Below are 22,662 nucleotides of genomic sequence, written 5' to 3'. Positions count from 1 at the left end.
TTTTGTCCTGATGGTTATGTGTAACCCTAGGTAATTTCTAAAGTAAGTACATGTTCGGCACAGCTTTGGGGGCTGATGGGCCTGTATTGTGCTGTAGGTTTTCTATGTTTCACTGCCACAGGCAGCTGTGGAAGCCAAGTCACTGAGTATATTTAAAGCGGAGGTTGATAGGTTCTTGATTAGTCAGGGCATGAAAGGTTTTGGAGAGAAGGCAGGAGAATAGGGTTGAGGGAGAAATGGATCAGCTGTGATCAAATGGCAGAGCAGTGTTGATGGAGCAAAGAGCCTAACTCTGTTCCAATGTCTTAAGGTCTTATGATCGTACAGACTAGCCTGTATGTCTTTGGAATATTGAAAGAAAGTAGAGCACCCAGAGGAAACCCATACAGTTATGAGGAGAACGTACAGACTCGTTACAGGCAGAGGCGGGAACTGAATCCTAATCACGATCGATGATACTGTAAAACACTACGTTAGCTGTGACAGCCGTGATTGAACAGTAGAGATAAATTGATGGGCTGAAAGTACTAAAACTGCTCCTATATCTTATGGACGATGCATTCAGGGGGAAAACAGGATAAAAATGTAGGGGATAGAGTTGAGAGGTAGAGATGTAACTGGGCAGGAAATGCAGAAGTCAGCGTTTGAGCCCAGCTCAGCACACTGCAAGCGTGTGTCAGAATCACTCAGCCCTCTCACAGATCTGCCAGTCCTCAGTGCGCAGTGAAAGGCAGTGAATTGAAATCAAAAAGCCCACCTGTAGCGGATATTGCCTGTTGAAGAAGGAGGTGCAGAGATGGATAAGCAAGGACACGCTCTTCTTTTACTATAAAAGACCCGATAATGAGCAGACTTGTCAGCCCTGTTATTGCAGATTTTATCAGGCTCACTCACATTCAAGGACATGCCAGTAAGTGACAAACAAGGGCTTGGATAGGGGGAAAAAAGATTAATTGTAGGCTGCAGCGACCAATGTGGAAAATTAGGAGCGAATAAAGGCCTTGGATTTTAGGCTGAAAGTTTCTGTGATTCTGCACAAAGAAAGACTGTTGGATTAAAGAATCTGCTGACCACAAAGGAGATGAAAGACCCCGCAGGGATGCGTTTCTCCTTGTTCATTGTCTGTGATCTCCACTCATCTGCTTCGCCTCAAGTAATATGAGCTGCATATTAAAAGGACAGGATCCCAGTTTACAAGCAGAACTTTGTTCTAGGTTGAACCTTTAAAACACTACAAAGTTTCTAGTTTTACAGGGTGACTAAACATCACATACATGTGCACGCGTTCCTTTGTCCTTTTATAGATTCACTCAAGTGGGTGGTGTTTTCTCTGGACTCTGTAGGTTCAAAGCTGCGCGCGATGCTTAATACATAATCTAGTGCCACACTAAGGGAGTGGCGTGGCTCAGTAATTGTTTCTTGCTGTGTTTTTGTGTCCCGAAGTCCGAAGCGGAATTTCAACTCGGAGCATGGCATGGTAGCGTAGCAGTTTGTGCCACTGATCGGAAGATCGGGATTTGATTTCTGTATCTGTAAGGAGATTGTACGTTCTCTCTGTGACTGCATGTATTTCCCCTGGCTGCTCCAGTTTCCTATTCTAAAAGGCATATGGGTTACGGTTAAAGTTCAAAGTAAATTTATTACCAAAGTACATATATATCAACAAATACCACCCTGACCTGAGATTCATTGTCTTGCGGGCATACTCAGTAAATCCAATAACTGTGAAAGAATTAATTAAGGACTGCACCAACCTGGCATACAGCCAGTGTGCAAATGACAACAAAAGTGTGAAGTACAAAAAGACAGAAGAAATAATAATAGATATAGCCATTCCAAACATACAGAAATCAGTAAGTAAAAACACCAGAAATATACTGAATTAAAGAGGAAGTGGAAAGACTATGGAACATGAACTATGCCCCAATAGTAATATCTACAATTCATATCATCCTAAAGTCACTGCACTATAGCATTAAACAATTAGGTCTACATAATAATATCTATGTATATCTTCAGAAATCCACAATACTAAATACCATTAGAATAGACTGAAAGTTCCTAGCAATTGAGAAATGAGTGTACTTGGCTATGTCCATATCTCAGGTTTTACTAGGTTGAGCTGAGGAAAAAAGTTAAAATAATTCTAATAATTATAAGTAAACACGTTCATAACATGTGTATATTATCGAGTAATGGAACTTGAGCCTGATGTGACTGCATACAGGGACAAACTTCATCAACAGTTTATAGTACAATACCCCTGCATGCAAGTAATTGCATGACGAATATAGATCAACATGGAGTGATGGTAAAAAAGATAACTTAATCGCTATAGACTTATTAAGCCAAATAAAATATCAAGTTGCACAAGAGCGAGAAAGAAACCAAGCTAAAGACCACAACAAAACCACACAGGAAAGTAATGAAAATGCAACCCCCCAAAGTGCTGATGAAAATACAATTTTTCAACTGCTTTGCTATCAGATGTTAACAGCAACAGCACAGATAATGCTGATGGTGAAGCTGAGCTTACAGACAAAATTATTCTAATATTTAACACCACACTAACAGAATATATGGGCAATGACCCAACAGAAAGACCCTACATACCAAATCAGAATATGTCAACAAAATTTGCAAATATTGTCAATACTCTCAACAATATTATATTATCACAACATTTAGGAAAACTTGAAACATTTGAAGAACTACACACAATAGCATACTGTGCAGCATTAATGACAGTGCAGGGCAATGGCTGCAAGATAGAGGCACTTATTCATAGAAACTCAAAACTGAGTAATGAAACAAGAACACCAAAATGGCCGTAGAGATTAAAAAACAAAATTGAAACCTTAAGAGCAGAAACAGCCCTCCTAATGGAGTATAAAATGGATAACCCGAACAAAAAAGTTGAGAGAAGCTAAGGAAATATGCCGTATGGTCCATACAAGATACAATCAACCTAACTAAAGCACTGTAAAGTTTATAGATACATTAAAGCAAAAGCCTGGTGCATACAAAACCAGACTAAATAGATAGATGAAATGCAGCAGATGAAGAAAGCAGTATTAGCAGTTCAGAAGCAATGAAAAGAAGTTTATACAGGACAGTGAAACTAAGTTCAATGCACCAATATTACCAACACTAGCACAGAATTACCAACAAACACAGAGATAATGAACTTTTGGTCTAATATCTGGTCAAACAGGGTGGCACAGGCATTCAATAAGCAAGTTCGATTAGGGAGGGAAAGCTACACACACACACGAATGAAGAAATGCAAATACCTGAAGTTACAATGGATATACTGAAAGAGGTTATAAAAAATATCCACAGCTGGAGAAGTACTTGCGGTGAGAATATTCATAATTATTGGTCTAAAAATGTACTTGCCTTCATCCTTACCTATTAATGCATATTAACAATTTTCTTAAAAATCCTGAAAAAGTGCCTGAATTTTTGACAGAAGGTGAAACATATTTTTTACCTCAAAGGGAAAATAGCCATCAAAATCTTGTCCTATTACTTGTTTACAAACTATGTATAAAATTGTAACATCAAATATCTCGCAACTAACCACTGCTCACTTATATAACCACCATGTAGAGCAGAAAAGATGCTGTAATGCTATGACAGATGTAAAGGTCAACTAATAATAGATTCCGTAATTCCAAATCAAGTCCAGCAGAAAAGTGGAAACCTTTCATGTTGCTATACTGACTACCACAAGGCATTTGACTCTGTCCCACACTCATGGTTAATAGAAGTTCTTAATATACATAAACTACATCCAGCACTTGTGAAATTCCTTCAAAATCTGATGAATCATTGGCATACAATAATCACCCTTTTAGCAACCAAAACAGAATAACTACCATTATCAAAATAAACCAAGGCATTTTCCAAGGCAACTCCTTAAGCCCACTATGGTTCTGTCCATCTTTAAACCTGCTCTCTAATTTATTGATTCGGATGAAAATTGGGTATCAAATCGGAAACAATGAAATTTGAAATTATATGCTCCTTCATCAGTAATGCTGAAGCAATGAATTCAAATAGTAGAACTATTTTTGAAGGATATAAGTATGAACATTGGACTAGATAAATGCAGAACATTAAACAGAGAAAGATGCAATGGAGCTAGTAGAATACAAAACAGAGCAGCAGAATACAATACAATGGATGGATGAATATAAAACATGTACGTATCTGGGATATCATCAAGCAAAGAAAATAGATCATAGTGTGATAAAGAAAAAACTTTTGACACAACTTACTTAAAGACTTAAGATCTGTCAAACAAAGCTTAACAATAAAAATACTACAAAGGCAATAAACACTTTCGCTCTATTCTTTTGGCATAATATCTTGGTCTGAAACTGATCTGGAAATTGTACAAAGAAAATTAAGAACTGAGGTACATTTGAATGCGTTTAGATTAACATTACCTAGGACAGAAGGGGGAAGAGGAATAACAGACATTAAAAATCTACACAGCAGTCAGATAAAGATTCTGAGGATGTATTTTCATCAATGAAAACAGAGTTCAGCACACCGTGCGAGCATATACAATTTTGAGAAGAAGTATACACCCACTAAATAAACGAAAGCACAACCCAGGAAAATGAAGAAATTATCTCTGTAGAAGAAAAAAGTTAACCAATGCGGGAGATGACCCTCCATGAAAGACATCCCCATGATCTGAGCAGACTAGATATCAGCAAGGAAACATTGAATGCCTGGCTCAGAGTTGGAACACTCTTCCCAGAAAGAGAATACAGGACCAAGCGGTTAACACCAAAAAAAAAATCAAAAATCCATAATAATAGCCCAACAATTTCAAGGTGATAAGTGTAGAAAATGCCAAGATGAAACAGAAACAATCCAACACATTACTGGATCCTGTAGCAGTTTAACTCAATCTGATTACTTATACAGGCACAATCAAGTGGCAAGCATCATTCTTTAATGCCTATGATCATCCTCATCATCATCTTTATGTGCTGTGGTGAACGATGTAGGCAAATATGGTCTTCGGCCATGATTGTTCTTGACAAATTTTTCTACAGAAGTGGTTTGCCATTGTTGCCTTCTGGGTAATGTCTTTACAAGGTGGGTTACCACAGCCATTATCTATACTCTTCAGAGATTATCTGTCTCATGCCAGTGGTCACATAACCAGGACTTGTGTAATGTACCGGCTGCTCATACGACCATCCACCACCTGCTTCCATGGCTTCACATGACCCTGATCAGGGGCTAAGCAGGTGCTTCACCTTGCCCAAGGGGGACCTGTAGGCTAGCAGAGAGAAAGAGTGCCTTACACCTCTTTGGTAGAGATGTCACTCATCTGGCCACCCAAGGAGGGGGAAGAAGCTGTTCAAGAAACATTGAATATGGGCCTTCAGGCTTCCCTATCTCCTCTCCAATGGTAGCAATGAGAAGAAGGCATGATCCAGATGTTGAGGGTCCTTAATGATGGATGCCGCAATCTTGTGGCACTGCCTTTTGAAGGTTTTCTCTGTGGTGGGGAGGTTTATGGCTATGATGGAGCTGGCTGTGTCTACAACTCTCTGAAGCATCTTATGAACCTCCATAGCAGTCAGTGATACAATCAGTCAGAATGCTCTTCTATATAAATTTGCCAGAGTGTTCATTGATACACTAAATCTCCTCAAAACTCCTAATGAAGTCATTTACATCTCTGGAATTCTCTACACCAGGGGACAGTGGAGTTAGATCATACTTCTCATGATCTAACCTCTACAATGTCATTTTATTGCAGAAGGTGGCAATGGAATGAATTTATGCTGGTGAATTTGGAATCACTGATTTAGCCAATTTGCAAGCTGCATGATGCTCTGATGTCTCAGTGTTAAATAAACGGAGATAGATCACTTGTTGAAAGATCAAGTTATTTAGGGCAATAGGGCAGTGGTCCCCAACCACTGGGCCATGGACTGGTACCAGGCTGCAAAGCATGTACTACAATAGAATTTGGCGATATGAAACAATATGAGTCAGCTGCACCTTTCCTCATTACCTGTCATGCACTGTTGAACTTGAAATAACCTACCAAATCATACCAAATAACACATAAAACCTAAAATAACACTAACATATAGTGAAAGCAGGAATGATACGATAAATACACAGCCCATATAAAGTAGAAATAATGTATGTACAGTGTAGTTTCACTTAACAGAATCAGGAAGATTAAGGCAAAACTGATTTGTAGAGAAAAAAAATCGGCACGTACACACATGCACATGTCACGTATGCACACGTCACTCATGTGCACACAGGTGCCTGCACAAGGCTTTATGGTCGTGGTAGTCTTTCTCGGGGTAAACCCAAGTGTCCCATATTTGACTGCTACTTTTGTCCCTTATTTGGGAGTGAGAAAGTTGGCAGCCCTACTTGAACACCACCCCCTCCCCCCCCCCCGGTCGGCCGGTCCGCAAGAATATTATCAATATTAAACCAGTCCACAGTGCAAAAAAGGTTGGGGACCCCTGCTACAGGGAACTGGTACAGAAGAGGAAACGAGGCCAGCTCACACCATACTTCTAGACCTTTTCTGCTGGAGTTATGTAGGGCCTTGTGAGACCTGACCTGGAGTACTAGGTACAGTTTTGGTCTTATAGAAAGTTTTATATCCACCACCAGCAAAGATTCCTGGGACAGCAGGTTCATCACATGATGAGAGTAAGAGGTCTGGCCTGTAGTTTCATGTTTGGAAGAGTGAGAGGAGATATCATTGATCCTAACCTTCATAGAGGTGGATTCAGGGAAGATTTCTAATGACTGAGGACAGGGAGCCACTCTTGGAGCATTGTGTGTAGTTCTAGTCATCCTGTTATGTGAAAGATATCATTAAGATGAAAAACATGCAAGAACGATTTACGGGAAGAAGTTGAGTAGGCTAGGAATTCATTCCTTGGAGTGTATGAGGAAGAGGGGTGAATACCCGTGGATACAGTTATGAGGAGAATAGATACAATAGCACAGTCTTTTTCTCAGGCCTAGGGAACCAGAAAAATATCAGGCATGGTTTAGGTAAGAGGGGAAATATTTATATGGACTTGAGAGGAAACTTCTTCACTCAGACATTGGACGTATACGGAACGAGCTACCAGGGGATGTGGTTGAGCCAGGTACAGTAATGTTATTTAACAAATATTTGGACAAGTATGTGAATAGGAAAGGTTTAGAGGAATGTGGGTGAATAGGACTCACTCAGATGGACATCTTTGTTGGATTGGATGCGTTGGGCTGAAGAGCCTGGTTTTGTGCTATGACTGAAGTTTGAAGACGATTTCCCCCAAGGAGGGTGTCAACTCTTAGGGAACTCTACCATAGAGGATTGCAGAGGATCAGACTCTGAGAATGTTCAAAACAGTGTCCTTTAGAGTTCTGGATTTGAAGGGAAATCATAAGGTAGGGAGATAATGCAGGAAAATGGAACTGAAGTGACAGTCCAGCTATGATCTGATGAACGGTCTTTGAGCCTCTTCTCAACAGTGGATCAGAGGTACAGAGAGGTAGCAACTTTAAATTTTAGGTGTTAATATTTTAGAGGACCTGTCCTGGGCCCAGCGCCTAAGTGCAATTATGAAGAAGCTCCTACTTTCTTAGGAGTTTGCATAGATTCAGTATGACATTTAAAAACTTTGACAAACTTCTGTAGATGTGTGGTGGAGAGTATATTGACTGGTTGCATCAATCCTGGAATGGAAATACCAATGCCCTTGAATGGAAAACTCTACAGAAAGTAGTGGATCCAGCCCAGTCCATCGCGGGTAAAGCCCTCCCTACCATTGGTTAGATCCACATGAAATGCTGTTGCAGGAAAGCAGCATCCATCATCAGGGACCCCCACACCAACCAATTCATGCTCTCTTCTCACTGCTACATCAGAAAGAAGCTACAGAAATCACAGGACTCACACCTCCAGGTTCAGGAACAGTTATAACCCCTCAACCATCAGGCTCCTGAACCAAAGGGGTTAACTTCACTTGTCGCATCACTGAAATGTTCCCACAACCAATGGACTCACTGTCAAGGACTTTTCATCATGTTTCAATATTTATTTATTATTATGTATTGTTATTTTGGCTTTCTTTTTGTATTTGCACAGTTTGATGTTGTCTGCTCTCTGGTTGAGTGCCCAAATTGAGTGATCTTTCATTGATTCTGTTATAGTTATTATTTCTATAGATTTGTTGAGTATGCCCACAAGAAAATGAATCTCAGGGTTGTATATGATAACATACATGTACTTTGATAATGAATTTACTTCGCACTTTGAACTTTGAAGTGGATTACTCGAGCTTCCGATTCCTCTGTTGGGAACAGCACTCCTCTCGGGATGCTGGCATGTGCTCATGGTTCCCACGTGTTTGAGAGTATACACCAGCGAGCCAGGTTTCCACTGTGCTCAGAGCATTCCCTCACCCTGCCTCCGGAACCTTCTCCATCCCCACACTCTCTGAAAGGCCTAGAGTGGACGTGGAGAAGATGCTTCCTATTGTGGGGGGAGATTTGGACCAGAATGCATGGTCTCTGAATGCCCCTTCAGAACAGAGAAGTTCTTTAGCCAGAGCGTAATGAACCTATGGAATTCATTATCACAGGCAACTGTGGAGGCCAAGTCATTGGATATATGTAAAGCAGAGGTTGATAGGTTCTTGATTAGAGTGTGAAATGTTATGGAGAGAAGGCAGGAGAATGGGGTTGAGAGGAATAATAAAAAAGCCATGATGGAATTGCACAGCACACTCGATGGACTGAAGGGCCCAATTCTGCTCCTATGTCTTACACATCTCCACATGGGAGATGGACTGCTGCCTTTGAGCAGAGAATCTATGCTAATATGGGGAGGGTGCAGAAGGAATGTGAAAGGTCACCGACCTTCAGCGTTAATCTTCTTCCGTCTCCCCGGTTGCCGCCAGGCCTGCTGAGCTTCTGCATCACTGTCCACAAGGAGAAGTGACGTTGCTTTGATTCGACTCCATACAATTAGTACATTTGCCTGCTGCTCTTTTGAATTTGTCAGACACACTCAAAATCAGTGAAATTGTTGCACTCAAAGGAGGGTGTGATGGCCGTATGTGCCACAGATTGCGTGTGGAAGATGTGTCTGATGGCAGCTGCAAAGATCCGGGCTGCTCAGCTGGATGCCAGCAACAACTCTGTGTGTGTGTGTGTGTGTGTGTGTGTGTGTGTGTGTGTGTGTGTGTGTGTGTGTGTGTGTGTGTGTGTGTGTGTGTGTGTGTGTGTGTGTGTGTGTGTGTGTGTGTGTGTGTGTGTGTGTGTGTGTGTGTGTGACCAAAGACTCTAGCAAATACCTACCAATGTATTGTGTATCTACTGAAGTACTGTGAAGACCACTCTAATTGGTTACATAACCTGGCATGGAGGCTCAGATTTATAGATAAAAAATAAAGCTGCAGTTCATTCCATCGGGGGGCACAACCCCTCCCCACCATCGAGGACATTTTCAAAAGTCAATGCATCAGGAAGGCAGCATCCGTCACTGAGGACCCTGACCGTACAGGGCATACCCCCACCATCTCATTACTACCAATCAGGAGCCTGAATGGTGAAGCTCTCCACAATACATCAGTAAGTATTTTTTAGAGTCTTTGGGGACATTCCAAATGTCCTCAAACTCCTAATGAAGTTAAGCAGGACACTGACACACTCAACATTTAGGAACATCATCTCCTCCATTATCAAATTTCTTAACAGTTCTTAAAACACGACCTCACTATTTTGCTCTCCTTTTGCACTATTTATTTATTTTTATATATTATTGTAACTTTGGAAATGTTTTTTCTATCGTGCTATACTGCTGCAATACAGCAAATATTGTGTCAGTGATAATAAAGCTGATTTTGATTCTGTGTGTGTGCATACGTGCGCTTGTGCATGTTTCTGCGGAGAAGAATGTCACTTGGAACTGTTAGCTTGTTTTGAATTAAAGTAAACATTAGGCCATATAACGGAGGAGCAGAATTAGGCCATTCGGCCCATCAAGTCTGCTCCGTCATTCCATCATGGCTGGTTTACTATCCCTCTCAACCCCATTCTCCTGCCTTCTCCCCGTAACCTTTGACACCCTGACTAATCAAGAATCTATCAACCTTCACTTTAAATACACCCGATGACTTGACCCCCACAGCTCTTTGTGGCAATGAATTCCACAGATTCACAACCCTCTGGTTAAGGAAATTTCTCCTTATCTCTGTTCTAAAGGAGCGCCTTTATATTCTGAGGCTGTGTCCTCTGGTCCTATGCTCACCCACTACTGGAAACATTGCCTCCTCATCCACACTGCCTAGGCCTTTCAATGTTTGGTAGGTTTCAATGAGATTCCCTCTCATTCTTCTAAACACCAGTGAGTACAGGCCCAGAGAATTCAAGCACACTTTGCATGTTAACCCTTTCATTCCTGGGGTCATTCTCGTAATGCCTAGTGATTAGCATGATGTTATTGCAGTTCAGGGTGTCAGAGTTCAATCCTGGTATCCTCTCTAAGGAGTTTGTACGTCTTCCCCGTAGAATTCATGGGCTTCAAAGGGGTGCTCTGGTTTCCTCCCACAGCCCAAAGACATACCGCTTAGCATGTTAATCGATCATTGTGAATTGTCCCATAAATCAGGGGTTGCTGGCAGCACAGCTCGAAGGCCAGAAGTGCCTATTCCACACTGACCTATGGACCCTCTCTAATGCCAGCACATTATTTGTGCTTCTCTTGGTGAAGAAATTTTACAAAACATCATCAGATCGTCTCTATGATTCAAGTCCCTGTGTGGTGTTCAGTAAGTGGGGGTGGGGGATAGAAGAACCTTGCCTTTTGTCTCTGTGAGTACCGATGGCCTCAGATGTGGCAGTTATTTTGAGCTCTGATTTTGCCCTTGGGCATGGCTGTTACCGGGCTCTGGTCATTGGTTTGGACAGAACACGAGCCAATCTCCCCGTTATCTTACTTTATCAGATGATTTATAGTAACTGCTGCTCAGACACAGGCTCATAGCGCAGGGGATATGTTAATATGTTAGCAATTGTGAGACCAGGAGCTGTGAGTTCAAATCCCAATATGACCACTGGGGAATTTTAAATAAATACATCTGGATAATAAAACTATTATCAGTGATGGTGGGTGTCCTAGTTCTGCTTTGATGTCTTATGGTCTTATTAAGGGTGTCAAAGGATACGGAGAGAAAGCAGAGAATGGGTTTGAGAGGGATAACAAATCAGCCATGATGGAATGGCAGAGCAGGCTTGATTCTGCTCCTATGACTTACAGTCTTATGAGCACAAAGTTAATTGTTGTTAAAAAAAAAACAATTTTGTTTGAATCATCCTGTGAGAGGAGGAACGATGCTGTTTTTTCCCTCCAGCAGAATGCTGGAGGGAAATGGAAGAATGACATTTTTTATTTTGAGACCTTTAATCTGAATTGAAAGGCACCTTCTCATCTCTATTTTTTAGTCCAGATGAAGAGCTTTTGTCGTTCCATATTTCGGCACCTGCTGTCTCTTGCGTGTCCCTTTGTGCGTGGCACGCTAACATAGCGTTAGCGTTGTGCCTTAGAGTGCCAGCATGGAGCGGTTGGTATTCAATGCCCAGTATTGCCTGAAAGGAGTTTGTACGTTCTCCCTGTGACTCCATGGGTTTCCTCCGGTGCTCCCCGTGTCCAAAGACATACGGGTCAAGGTTAGAAAGTTGTAGGCATGCTACTGTATGTTAGCGTCAGACACGTGGCAGTTGTGGGCTGCCCACACTGCATATTTGGGCTGTGATGATTGATGCAAACATTGCATTTCACTGCATGTTAAGATGTTTCAAAGTACCTATGGCAAATAAAGCTTATCTTTAGCGTACCTGGTCTGGCCTACACATGACTCCAAACCAGAGCAGTGTGCTCAACTATTAAATTCCCTCTAAAATGTTGAGTGAGCCCTCAGGTTTATATAAACCAGCCACCCCATGATCTGGGGTTCAGGTGGTCAGCACAGATGAAACTTTAAAGGCTGGAGATAAAATAGAGTCAGCCTTCGTGGTTGACGGGGTGATGTGGAGGAACGTGGGGCACTAGTGGTGATAGGGTTGTTGGTGTGGTGTAGTGAGGGTTTGGGCAGACAGTAATGGCTCATTTGGATGATCGGTGGCCTGTTGCAATGGGTGGTGTATTGGAATATGGGGTGATGCTGTTAGGTGGGTTGGGATAAAGGGGTGATGTGTTGGAATAAGGAGGTGATGTATTGGGCTAGTTTACATGGGATGAAATAAGGGAACGGTATTGGATAGGTACTGGTGGGGATAGGGTGTTGGGTTGTGGCAGGGTGATTGAGGGTGGAGTGTAGTTGGTGGGGGGCAAAGTGATGGTGTGTTCAGGTGGAAGACTGGTGTGGTGTGATGTGTTGGGGCAGGAATGGTGTGGAGGTTTTTTTGTGCTGGAACGAGAATGGGGTGGACGTTTGGTGTGTTGAGACGGGAATGGGGTGGAGGTGTGTTGTGTTGGAATGGAAATGGGGAAGATGTGTTGTGTTGGGACAGGGCAAGTTTGTTGGAATGGGAATAGAGTAGAAGAGTGTTGTGTTGGGATGGGAATGGGGGGAGGTGTGTTGTGTTGGGATGGGAATGGGGAAGATGTGTTGTGTTGGGACAGGGCAAGTTTGTTGGAATGGGAATAGAGTAGAAGAGTGTTGTGTTGGAATGGAAATGGGGAAGATGTGTTGTGTTGGGACAGGGCAAGTTTGTTGGAATGGGAATAGAGTAGAAGAGTGTTGTGTTGGGATGGGAATGGGGGGAGGTGTGTTGTGTAGGGGCAGGGCAAGTTTGTTGGAATGGGAATAGAGTAGAAGAGTGTTGTGTTGGGATGGGAATGGGGGGAGGTGTGTTGTGTAGGGGCAGGGCAAGTTTGTTGGAATGGGAATAGAGTAGAAGAGTGTTGTGTTGGGATGGGAATGGGGGGAGGTGTGTTGTGTTGGGATGGGAATGGGGGGAGGTGTGTTGTGTTGGGATGGGAATGGGGGGAGGTGTGTTGTGTTGGGATGGGAATGGGGGGAGGTGTGTTGTGTTGGGACAGGGCAAGTGTTTTGGAATGAGACTAGAGTGGAAGTATCTCGTGTGATGGGACACGGTAGGACGTTGTGTTGGGACGGGAATGGGGCATAGGTGTGTTCTCCTTTGACAGGGTAGAGTGGGGATTGGTATTTAGGAACAAAGCAGGGTGTTGAGTTGCGTCAGAGTACAGAGTTATGTTTGAACTGGAGCAGGATGGAGGTGTGTTGTGTTGGGATGGGTGGAGTGGGGATAGGTGTGATGGGACAGTGGTCGTTGGTGGATGGCGTGTGTTGGTAAGGTGGTTGGTGTTTGGGATGGGAGGGGTTGGAATGATATGATGGGGATGTAGTTTTTGTGTTATAGAGTGGTGTTGGTGGTGGTGGTACCTGTTTAGAATTAAAACTTTCACACTCCAGGGAATTTTACAACTTAGTGTAGTCTCAAGCAGAATCAGAACCAGGCCAGCATATATGGTGAAACTTGTTAACTTTGCTGCAGCAGTACAATGCAATACATGTTAAACATATATAAAAATAAATAAATCAATTGCAGTGGGTATATGGTATATAAGCATATATGGTTATATAGGTATATGGGTTCAATGTCCATTTAGGAATTGGATGGCAGAGGGCAAGAAGCTGTTCCTGAAAGGCTGAGTGTGTGCCTTCAGGCTTCTGTACCTCCTTCCTGATGGTAACAGTGAGAAGAGGGCATGTCCTGGGTAATGGGGGTCATTAATAACGGACACCGCCTTCCTGAGGCATCGCTCCTTGAAGATGTCTTAGATACTACGGAGGCTAGTACCCGTGATGGAGCTAATTAATTTTCCAACTTTCTGTAGCTTTTGATCCTGTGCAGTAGACCCCCCCCCCCCCATACCAGCCGGTGATGCAGCCTGTCAGAATGATCTCCATGGCACTTTGTAGAAATTTTCAAGTGTTTTAGGTGACAAACCGAATCTCCTCAAACTCCTAATGAAATACAGCCGCTGTCTTGCCTTCTTTATAACTGCATCGATATGTTGGGACCAGGTTAGATACTCGGAGATATTGACAGCCAGGAACTTGAAATTGCTCACTCTCTCCACTTCTGATTTCTCTATGGGGACTGGATCGTGTTCCCTTATCTTACCCTTCCTGAAATCCACAATCAACTCTTTTGTCTTACTGACATTGAGTGCAGATTGTTGCCGCGACACCATTGCACTAGCTGGTGCTATGAGGGTGAGTGTGGGGAAGAGAAGGAGTGAGAGGGTAACCAGAAGAGGAAATGGAAAGAGAGGAGGGAGGGTGAAAAATGAAATGTTACCCCCCACACACAATATTTGAGGTCAGTCTTGCCGACCACAGAGCACCATTGCAGACGCAATCGGCTGGAGGAGAGTTTACCAGGGGGTTGTTGCGAATGGGGTCATGGAGTTCTGGGGTTGAGAGGGATAGCAAATCAGCCGTGGCCGAATGGTCTGATTCTGGAATGGATTGGGATTTTCTTTGAGGGTGATATAATGAGGACGAGAGGAATCCCCCTCCCCCCGTAGTTACTAAAAAAGAGAATCCAGCCTTAAGGCCATGAGCAGGACGACTCGGCTTTAAGGGGGCTGCACTTAAAAGCGCTCTCGATGGCGAGAAAGCAGAACGAAGCTGGGAGTGGGCTGGACTTGTCACTGGGAGGCGGGCAGTACAGTGACAGCTCGGATGGGAGTGTAGCTTCGGGCTGCCCAGAACAGTTGAGCTCAGCTCGCATATTGTGTGGCTGCGGAGACCCTCTGCACGGCTGGAAGGGGGGAGCTTTAGCAGGGGCCAGTCTGCGGGATTCGCACCGAGAGTGCATGCGGGTCAGCGAGGCAACCATGGAGGCGGCGGCGGCGAACGGTAAGGGAGCTTGCAAGTCCGCCTGCTGTTGGGGTGGCTGAGCGTGTGTAGTAGGGCGGGGAGTTAACAACTTGCAAAACTCCCTTCATGGTAAAGAGTTATAGTTAAGGATGATTTGCGGGGGGGGGGGGAGATTCTGATTTCACGCAGCACTTTTCCGGGTTAAAAGGGTGTGCGGGGTTTGTGTCTGGGGTCCGGCGCACCGAAGAGGTTCTTTGCAAAGTTGCCGCTGACCAGTCGGTGTTTGCACCGAGGCGGGGAGAGGTGAGGTGGGCTCCGGAGGATGTGGCGGGGAGCCATATGCTTTACTCCCTCTTTCCCCTTCTCCCCTTACTTTGTTCTGGGAGCGGATGGGGTTGGAATCGACCCAGCCTGCCCCCTCGCGTTAAGAGATTCCCAGCCCGCTCTCCGGGAGCCTGGTACATGTTGGTTAGTGATTCAGTTCAAATTCTGACCATCGCACTGCTGCGTCTGGTGTGTTCTTTAGCGCAGAAAGTGTTCGCCGTCTGTTTCCGTTCTGTTTGGCAAACTCGTACTGAGGACAGTGGAAAAATACTGGCTGCGAAATGAGGTGAAGCATTCTCTTGTGCATCTGTAGGAAGATTACGTGTATCCGCACTTGTTACTGGGCTCGCGTCCTGAACAATCGGATGTTCGGATTCCACCGTGGGAGCAGGGAATTTACAATGCATCTAATTAAATAAATCCAAATGAAACGCGAGCGTCCGTATTGGGGATCTTGGAAGTTGATTGGATTGCTACAAGAAACTCTTCCTTCGCGGAAGGGAAGCTTGTCTTAACTGGCTTGGCCTGTAAAGTGGTTGTCCGGGAGGTGGGGGTTCTGTGAAATAGCCCAGTGGATCAGCCTCCCCCATCAGCTAAACCGCTACCGATTAGATGTGATAATTGATGAAGGAATCTCCTTTTCCAGGGTATTTCAGTGACGGCAATGCCCACAACTCCCGAATTAACTCCAAACTCCAGTCAGCTGAATCCTTCGGTGTAAGGGAATCTGATCTCAGAGTCGCAAATCAAAGAAACAATGTCCAGTCAAATCAGGTTAATTTATTTACTGCAGCAGTGAAATGTATAGTTTGCGTTAAAGAGCCAAGGCAACCTAAGGATCTGCCTACATGTGTCACAACACAGTCCAGTGCCAACGTAGTATGCCCACCATTTTCAGCAGAACCATTCATTGAAGCAACAACAATGAACAGTAGCAAAATGAATCCCACCCCCAACACACAGAGACAAGCCTGCAGCCCAAGGATGGGCCATATTGCCAGTCCTCGGCCCTGGACTCTCAGACTGGCAGTGTGGTAACATTGCACAACATTTATTCCCCGTTTACTTACAGCACGCTGCAGTTAAAATAGAAAGTGGTTTATCTTGCAGATCCTGCGAAAGGGAGTCATGTTGTAATACAAAACTTTATGCTTAGGCTTCACTTGCAATATCGCATTCAGTTCAGGAAGGATGCAGAGGATTAGAGAACTTTTAAATAGCGAGACACCTAGGTAGGGTATACAGTCAGGATCTTTTTCTCAGGTTATAAGTGCGTTTAAGGTGAGGGCATGAAGTTTAGAGGACGTGCATATCCATATTCCTGACTCCATGCTCTTAACTTTCAGCAAGCCCAGTTCACCCATTTCCCCTGCCCACCTATTTTGACGGCCCGTTAAGCAACATCTCAATTTTGCCCAATTCTCAAGTTCCTGCTGTGCTTTGCCTCTCCCGGTCAATACAATCTCCAGTATTCTTCTGCTGACCTCCTGAGCAGGGGTTCCCAAACTCTTTTTAAGCCATGGACCCCTGCCATTAACTGAGGGGTCTGTGGACCTCGGGTTGGGAAGCCCTGCTGGACAGCATCAATGAACATTGATGTTCTGCTGTGAACATGGCTGATCTGCAGCTGATGCCAGTCCAGTAGCAAGGGCACATGCTATGTTTTGTTGTTCGGTCATTAAGTTGAGTCTGATTCTTAGGGCTGTATAAACAAATATTGTTGTAGCAGATTCCATCTGACAGCTACAGCAAGCAATCTTTGCCATTGAGTTTTGATCTCGTCAGTGGTTGGAAGCAGGATGTATCTCCACGCTGGGATAGACCCATCCCAGTTGAGCCACCGTTAGGCCAATTGACAAATTGAAACATTTGTATCATCGATGAAATATTTGGCCAAGAAGGTCCTAAAAGAAAAGTAAGTGCCTTTCACAATCCCTGCCTGTTTGCAATATTCTCGACAACCAATATATCTCTTGTGAAGAGCAACCACAATTAAATGTAGCCGCCATCGTGACCAGTATGCGCCTACAAGCCAGGAATCCTGGGGATTCTTCCCTGTTTTTCTTCAGAATGACGGCATTATATCTCTTGCACATCCCCAAGAAGGAAGTTTCCAGCAGTGCTGCACTGATTCATCGACAGACTAGAGTGTCAACTGGCGGGGATTAACATTTTTGGAGTCTTAGCAGTGTAGAGAAACAAAAGGATCTTGGGGTCCAAGTTCATAAATCCCTCAAAGTTGCTTTGCAAGTTGAAGGTAGTTAAGAAGGTGTTGGTGTGTTGATTTACATTAGTCGGCAGGGGGGTGGGGGAAGTTAAGTTCAAGAGCCACAAGGTATGTTTATTTCTGGTTGCCTCATTATAGGCAGGATGTGGGAGCTTCAGAGAAGGTGAAGAGGAGATTTACCAGGATTAGAGCATATTTTATGAGAAAAGGCTGAGAGAGCTGTGAGTGATGGAGGATGAGAGGTGACTTGATGGAGCTGTATGAGATTAGCAGAGGCACAGATCTAGTGGTCAGCCAGTGCCTTTACCCCTGAGTGGTAGTGGCTAATTCAAGATTATTTAATGTTATTTTGAGGGCACAATTGTAAAGAAAAATGAAATAATTGTTAGCACTTAAGATTGCTTTATACTTTGTATTTCCATAAAGTGATGTTAGACACAGGAGTGTCTGTACATACAGACAGACATACTTCATTGATCCCGAGGGAAATTGTGTTTCGTTACAGTTGCACCAACCAAGAATAGTAGAAATATAGCAATATAAAACCATAAATAATTAAATAATAATAGGTAAATTATGCCAAGTGGAAATAAGTCCAGGACCAGCCTATTGGCTCAGGGTGTCTGACACTCCGAGGGAGGAGTTGTAAAGTTTGATGGCCACAGGCAGGAATTACTTCCTATGACGCTCAGTGTTGCATCTCGGTGGAATGAGTCTCTGGCTGAATGAACTCCTGTGCCTAACCAGTACATTATGGAGTGGATGGGAGACATTGTCCAAGATGGCATGCAACATAAGGTGACTCTGACCGGAAGTGATAAAGTAGTAATGACTGAGGATGTGGAGGGGCGGGTTAGTGAGTGGAGAAGTTGATGAGCTTTGCTGCTTGGGGAAGTAACTGTTTTTTGAGTCTGGTGGTCCTGATGGAAGTGGGATACATAGTCCTTGAGCAGATTTTCCATGACCATAGGTGATCCATTTAAGCTGAGTGGAGGAAAGTTTAAGGGAGTTGTAGGGGGTAGGGTTTTTTAAAACACCAATGGGTAGATGTGTGGAACTCACTGCCAAGGGTGGTGGTAGAAGCTGATACATTAGGATCATTAAGGATCTCTTAGCTAGTCACATGGATGTAAGAAAAATGGAGGGCAATGGGCTGAGTAGGAGGGAAGAGTTTGGTTGATCATGGAGTAGATTTGTATAGGTTGGCTCAACATCATGGGTGGAAGGGCCATGCTGGGCTGTACTCTTCCATGTTCTGTTTTACAACCAGGGAGATTGCACTGAAGCATCTTCATTATTGCACGGTAGGATATGCCCCACCCAATTCTTTTACTCTGCAGGCTCAAATGAAATACTAACCAGATAAACCCCTCTTGGTGGAGACATGATGTATAATTAAAAAAAAGAATTGGTTAGAACATTTACAAAGCAAATTTTGGCAGTTACAGTGGTTATTAACCCTCTCCTGATGTGCATTATAGAACATTGCGCATTGGTACTGTAAGGGAGCGTTGTGGCACCAGTTTATATAGCTGTTCCCTACCACTGGAACCGTAGGTAACGTGTGATCCCTTAGTGTTATCAGCCTTTAGTTGGTGACAAGACAGTCAGACCAAAAAGAAGTCCACAAATAATTGCATGTCTAGACTGTGAATCCCACAATTAAAAGAGAAATTCTTCCTTTTATATCTTTTGAAGAGGTTTTTTCAGTTCGGTGTAACATCAGTCAGGTGTCTTGTGCTGCAGGGCACAGCACTCAATTCATAAACGGTACAGATTCTTTAACAACCCCTTTTTATTTTTGTAATCTCTCTGAGGTGTGGTTCCTGTAGTATCGGGCAACTCCGGTGCGTGTGTGTCTGAATGCATGTGTGGTTCCTGTAGTATCGGGCAACTCCGGTGCGTGTGTGTCTGAATGCATGTGTGGTTCCTGTAGTATCGGGCAACTCCGGTGCGTGTGTGTGCATGTGTGGTTCCTGTAGTATCGGGCAACTCCGGTGCGTGTGTGTGCATGTGTGGTTCCTGTAGTATCGGGCAACTCCGGTGCGTGTGTGTGCATGTGTGTCTGAATGCATGTGCATCTCCCTCGCATTTCTGTCCCTTGTGTTGTAGGCATCAGCCAGCTCCATCACGGGCACAATGCTGCCCGCCACTGAGAAATCTTCAAAAGGCAGTGCCTCAAGAATGTGGCATCCATCATAAAGGACCCTCACCTTCTGGAACATGCCCCTTCTCATTATTATTGTAGAGAAGGTACACACTCAACGTTTTAAGAACAGCTTCTTTCCCTCTGCAATCAGATTTTTGAACAGTCCTTGAACACTACATCAATATTTCTCTTTTGCACTATTTAGTTATTGTAAATTTTAGTGTTTTTGTCTTGCACTATACTGCTGTCACAAAACAACGAATTTCATGACCATAATAAATTTGATTTTGATTCTGAAGGCACAGTTGCAGGAATGATCTAGTGATGATCCCATGTTTGTGACGGTCTGTTGGCTGCTGTGTCTGTCAGATGCTTTGGATGGTAAAAGTTGCTGTATACATGCAAGCCTGTTTTCTGTTTGTACCTGTGAGAATGCTGATGCTTTAAGAGAAGGGGAACAGAAAGCCATTCAGCCCTGATGTCTTTACCAACAAGTTCACTGTCCTCCTGCACATGGTGTCGGCTGGGCATGTGCATCAGGAATCTGCAAATCTCGAGCCTCGGTTCTGCGTTGAATGGAGGATCCCGACCGTTGCTTCAGACTGTGCACTGTGTTGCTACTGCCCATGTCTCTGGGTAGAAATTGTTAATGTCTTGAGTATTTGTTCTCCTTTTGGACTTTGAATACAGGTGGTGGTATTGCTGTGATACAGAGTACTGTTCTGAAACAGGGACCTAGTGGTACCATAAGATGTGGGAGCAGAATTAGGCCATTCAGCCCATCGAGTCAGCACCATTTGATCATAGCAGTTTTGTTTTCCCCCTCAATCGTACTCTGCATTCTCCCTTCAACAGTCAGGGCACTGAGAATAGGAGTTGGGTTGGAATGTTATACAGCACACTGCATTTTGGGATATTGTGTTCAATTTTAAAGATAAAGATTACCTTTATTTGTTGCATATACATTCAAATATTGAAGCACACAGTGATGTGAGTCGCTTGCGTGAATGACAGACACAGTCCTTGGGTGGTGTTGGGAGCAGCCTGTAAGGGTGCCAGTATCACATGCCCACAACTTACTAACCCTAACCACGTGTTTTGGAATGCGTGAGGAGACTGGAGCTCCCAGAGGAAACTCACACGGTCACAGATAGAATGTGCAAACTCCTCACAGGCTGGTGGAAACTGGACTCTAATTGTGGTCACTGGTGCTGTAAAGTGTTATGCTGACCACTGCACCGCCATGTGTGCTGGTACCATTATGCTGGGAGGAGTGCAGAGGAGATTTATGAAGATGCTGCTGGGTCATTTGTGGGTTGAAGGGGTGATAGGACATACAGAGAGGTCGTTACACCCAAGGTGCAGGACACAGGAAACTGGGAGATGGTCAGGAAGGGGAAAGGGGTTAAGAAGCTAGTGGAGAGTACCCCCCTGTGACCATCCCCCTTAACAACGAGCATATCAGTTTGGTTACTGTTTGGGGGGTGGGGGCGAGGAAGGTCACAGCGTTTAGGTCTCTGGCACTGAGTCTGCTTCTGACTCAGAAGGGAAGGGGGGGTGAAGAAGTGAGCTGTGGTGATAGGAGATTCATTAGATAGGGAATGGAAAGGAGGTTCTGTGGGCAAAAACAAGATTTCCATCTAGCATGTTGCCTTCCAGGTGTGAGGGTCCAGGGCATCTGAGTCCTCAGCATTAAGTGGGAGGGTGAACAGCCAGAGGTTGTGTTCCATGTAGGTACCAAAGAGTGATGAGGTTCTGCATAGGGAGTTTAATAACTTGGGTGCTAAGTTAAAGTGCAGGACCTCCACAGTTGAGATCTCAGGATTGCTACCCCTGCCACGTGTTAGTGAGGCTAGAAATGGGGAGATTATACAGTTTAATACGTGGCTAAGGAGTTGGGGTAGGAGGGAGGCATAAGATCTTTGGGCTCTTCTAGGAAAGGTGGGACCTGTACAGAAGAGATTATTTAAACTGGAAGGGGACTAATACCCTTGCTGGAAGGTTTGCTAATACTGCACAGTGGGTTTTAAACTCGAGTTGCGGGGGTATGGGACCAAAAGTGCAAGAACAGTTAGTGGCGAGGCTATGGAGACAGATGATGGTAAGACCTCAGTCGAAGTTGAGAATCAAAATGTTGAGTGTGTTATGACTGGTGACCTGAGCTGCATTTATTTCAGTGCAAGAAGTGTGGGTGTGGATCAACACCCAGAATTACGAAATTGTGAGATATTAGTGAGACTTGGCTGCGGAAGGGGCAGGACTGGCAGCTCAGCGGGGTTCCGTTGTTTCAGACGTGACGGAGCAGGAGGGATTAAAGGAGGAGGGGTGGTGTTACTAGATCAGGAGGTGTTTGCTCCTGACAAATCCCCAGTGCCTGACAAGGTGTTTCCTTGGCCCCCGCGGGAGGCAGTGCAGAAATTGCTGGTTGCTCTAGCAACAGGAGAGATACCAGAGGATTGAAGGATAGCCAATGTTGTTCTGCTTTTTTTTAATATAAAAGGCACCAAGCCTAATCCAGGGAGTTATAGGCCAATGAATCTCCTACCAGTTGTGGGAAAGTTACAGGAGATGGGATGTTATGTTGAAGTTTTATAAGACATTGGTGAGGCCTAATCTGGAGTAGTGTGTGCAGTTTTTGTCACCTGTCTACAGAAAGGATGTAAACGAGGTTGAAGGAGTACAGAGAATATTTACAAGGATGTTGCAGGGTCTGGAGGACCTGAGTTAAAGGAAAGATTGAATAGGTTAGGACTATTATTCCTTAAAATGTAGAAGATGGAGAAGAGATTAGATGGGTATACAATATTATGAGGGGTATACATAGGAACATTGCAAGCAGGCTTTTTCTACTGAGGTTGAGTGGGACCACATCAAGAGGTCACGGCTTAAGGGTGAAAGGTGAAAAGTTTAAAGGGAACATGAGGGGAAACTTCTTCACTCAGAGTGTGGAACGAGCTGCCAGCACAAGTGGTGCACATGAGCCTGATTTCAACATTTCAGAGAAGTTTGGATAGGTACATGGATGATGGGGATATGGAGAACTATGG

The 22,662-nt window shown here is 44.0% G+C and overlaps 1 protein-coding gene across 9 annotated transcripts in view; it reads left to right on the top strand.

The window, feature by feature from the left end:
* Positions 1-22,662, top strand: part of lzts2a (leucine zipper, putative tumor suppressor 2a) — a 243,322-nt gene that overhangs the window by 124,641 nt on the left and 96,019 nt on the right. For 2 of the 9 annotated variants that reach the window (XM_073026887.1, XM_073026886.1), the window contains exon 1: positions 14,770-14,954. The exons of the other annotated variants lie outside the window; for them this stretch is intronic. The gene's annotated coding sequence lies outside the window, so the exon portion shown is untranslated. Of the gene's footprint in view, positions 1-14,769; positions 14,955-22,662 lie in introns of those variants that run through there. 9 annotated transcript variants of the gene reach the window in all.

Source organism: Hemitrygon akajei, chromosome 23 (genome assembly GCF_048418815.1).
Source record: "Hemitrygon akajei chromosome 23, sHemAka1.3, whole genome shotgun sequence".
In the NCBI taxonomy this organism is placed as follows: Eukaryota; Metazoa; Chordata; class Chondrichthyes; order Myliobatiformes; family Dasyatidae; genus Hemitrygon; species Hemitrygon akajei.
The sequence above is the reverse complement of the archived record's forward strand: the minus strand, read 5'-3'. Positions and strand labels throughout refer to the sequence as shown.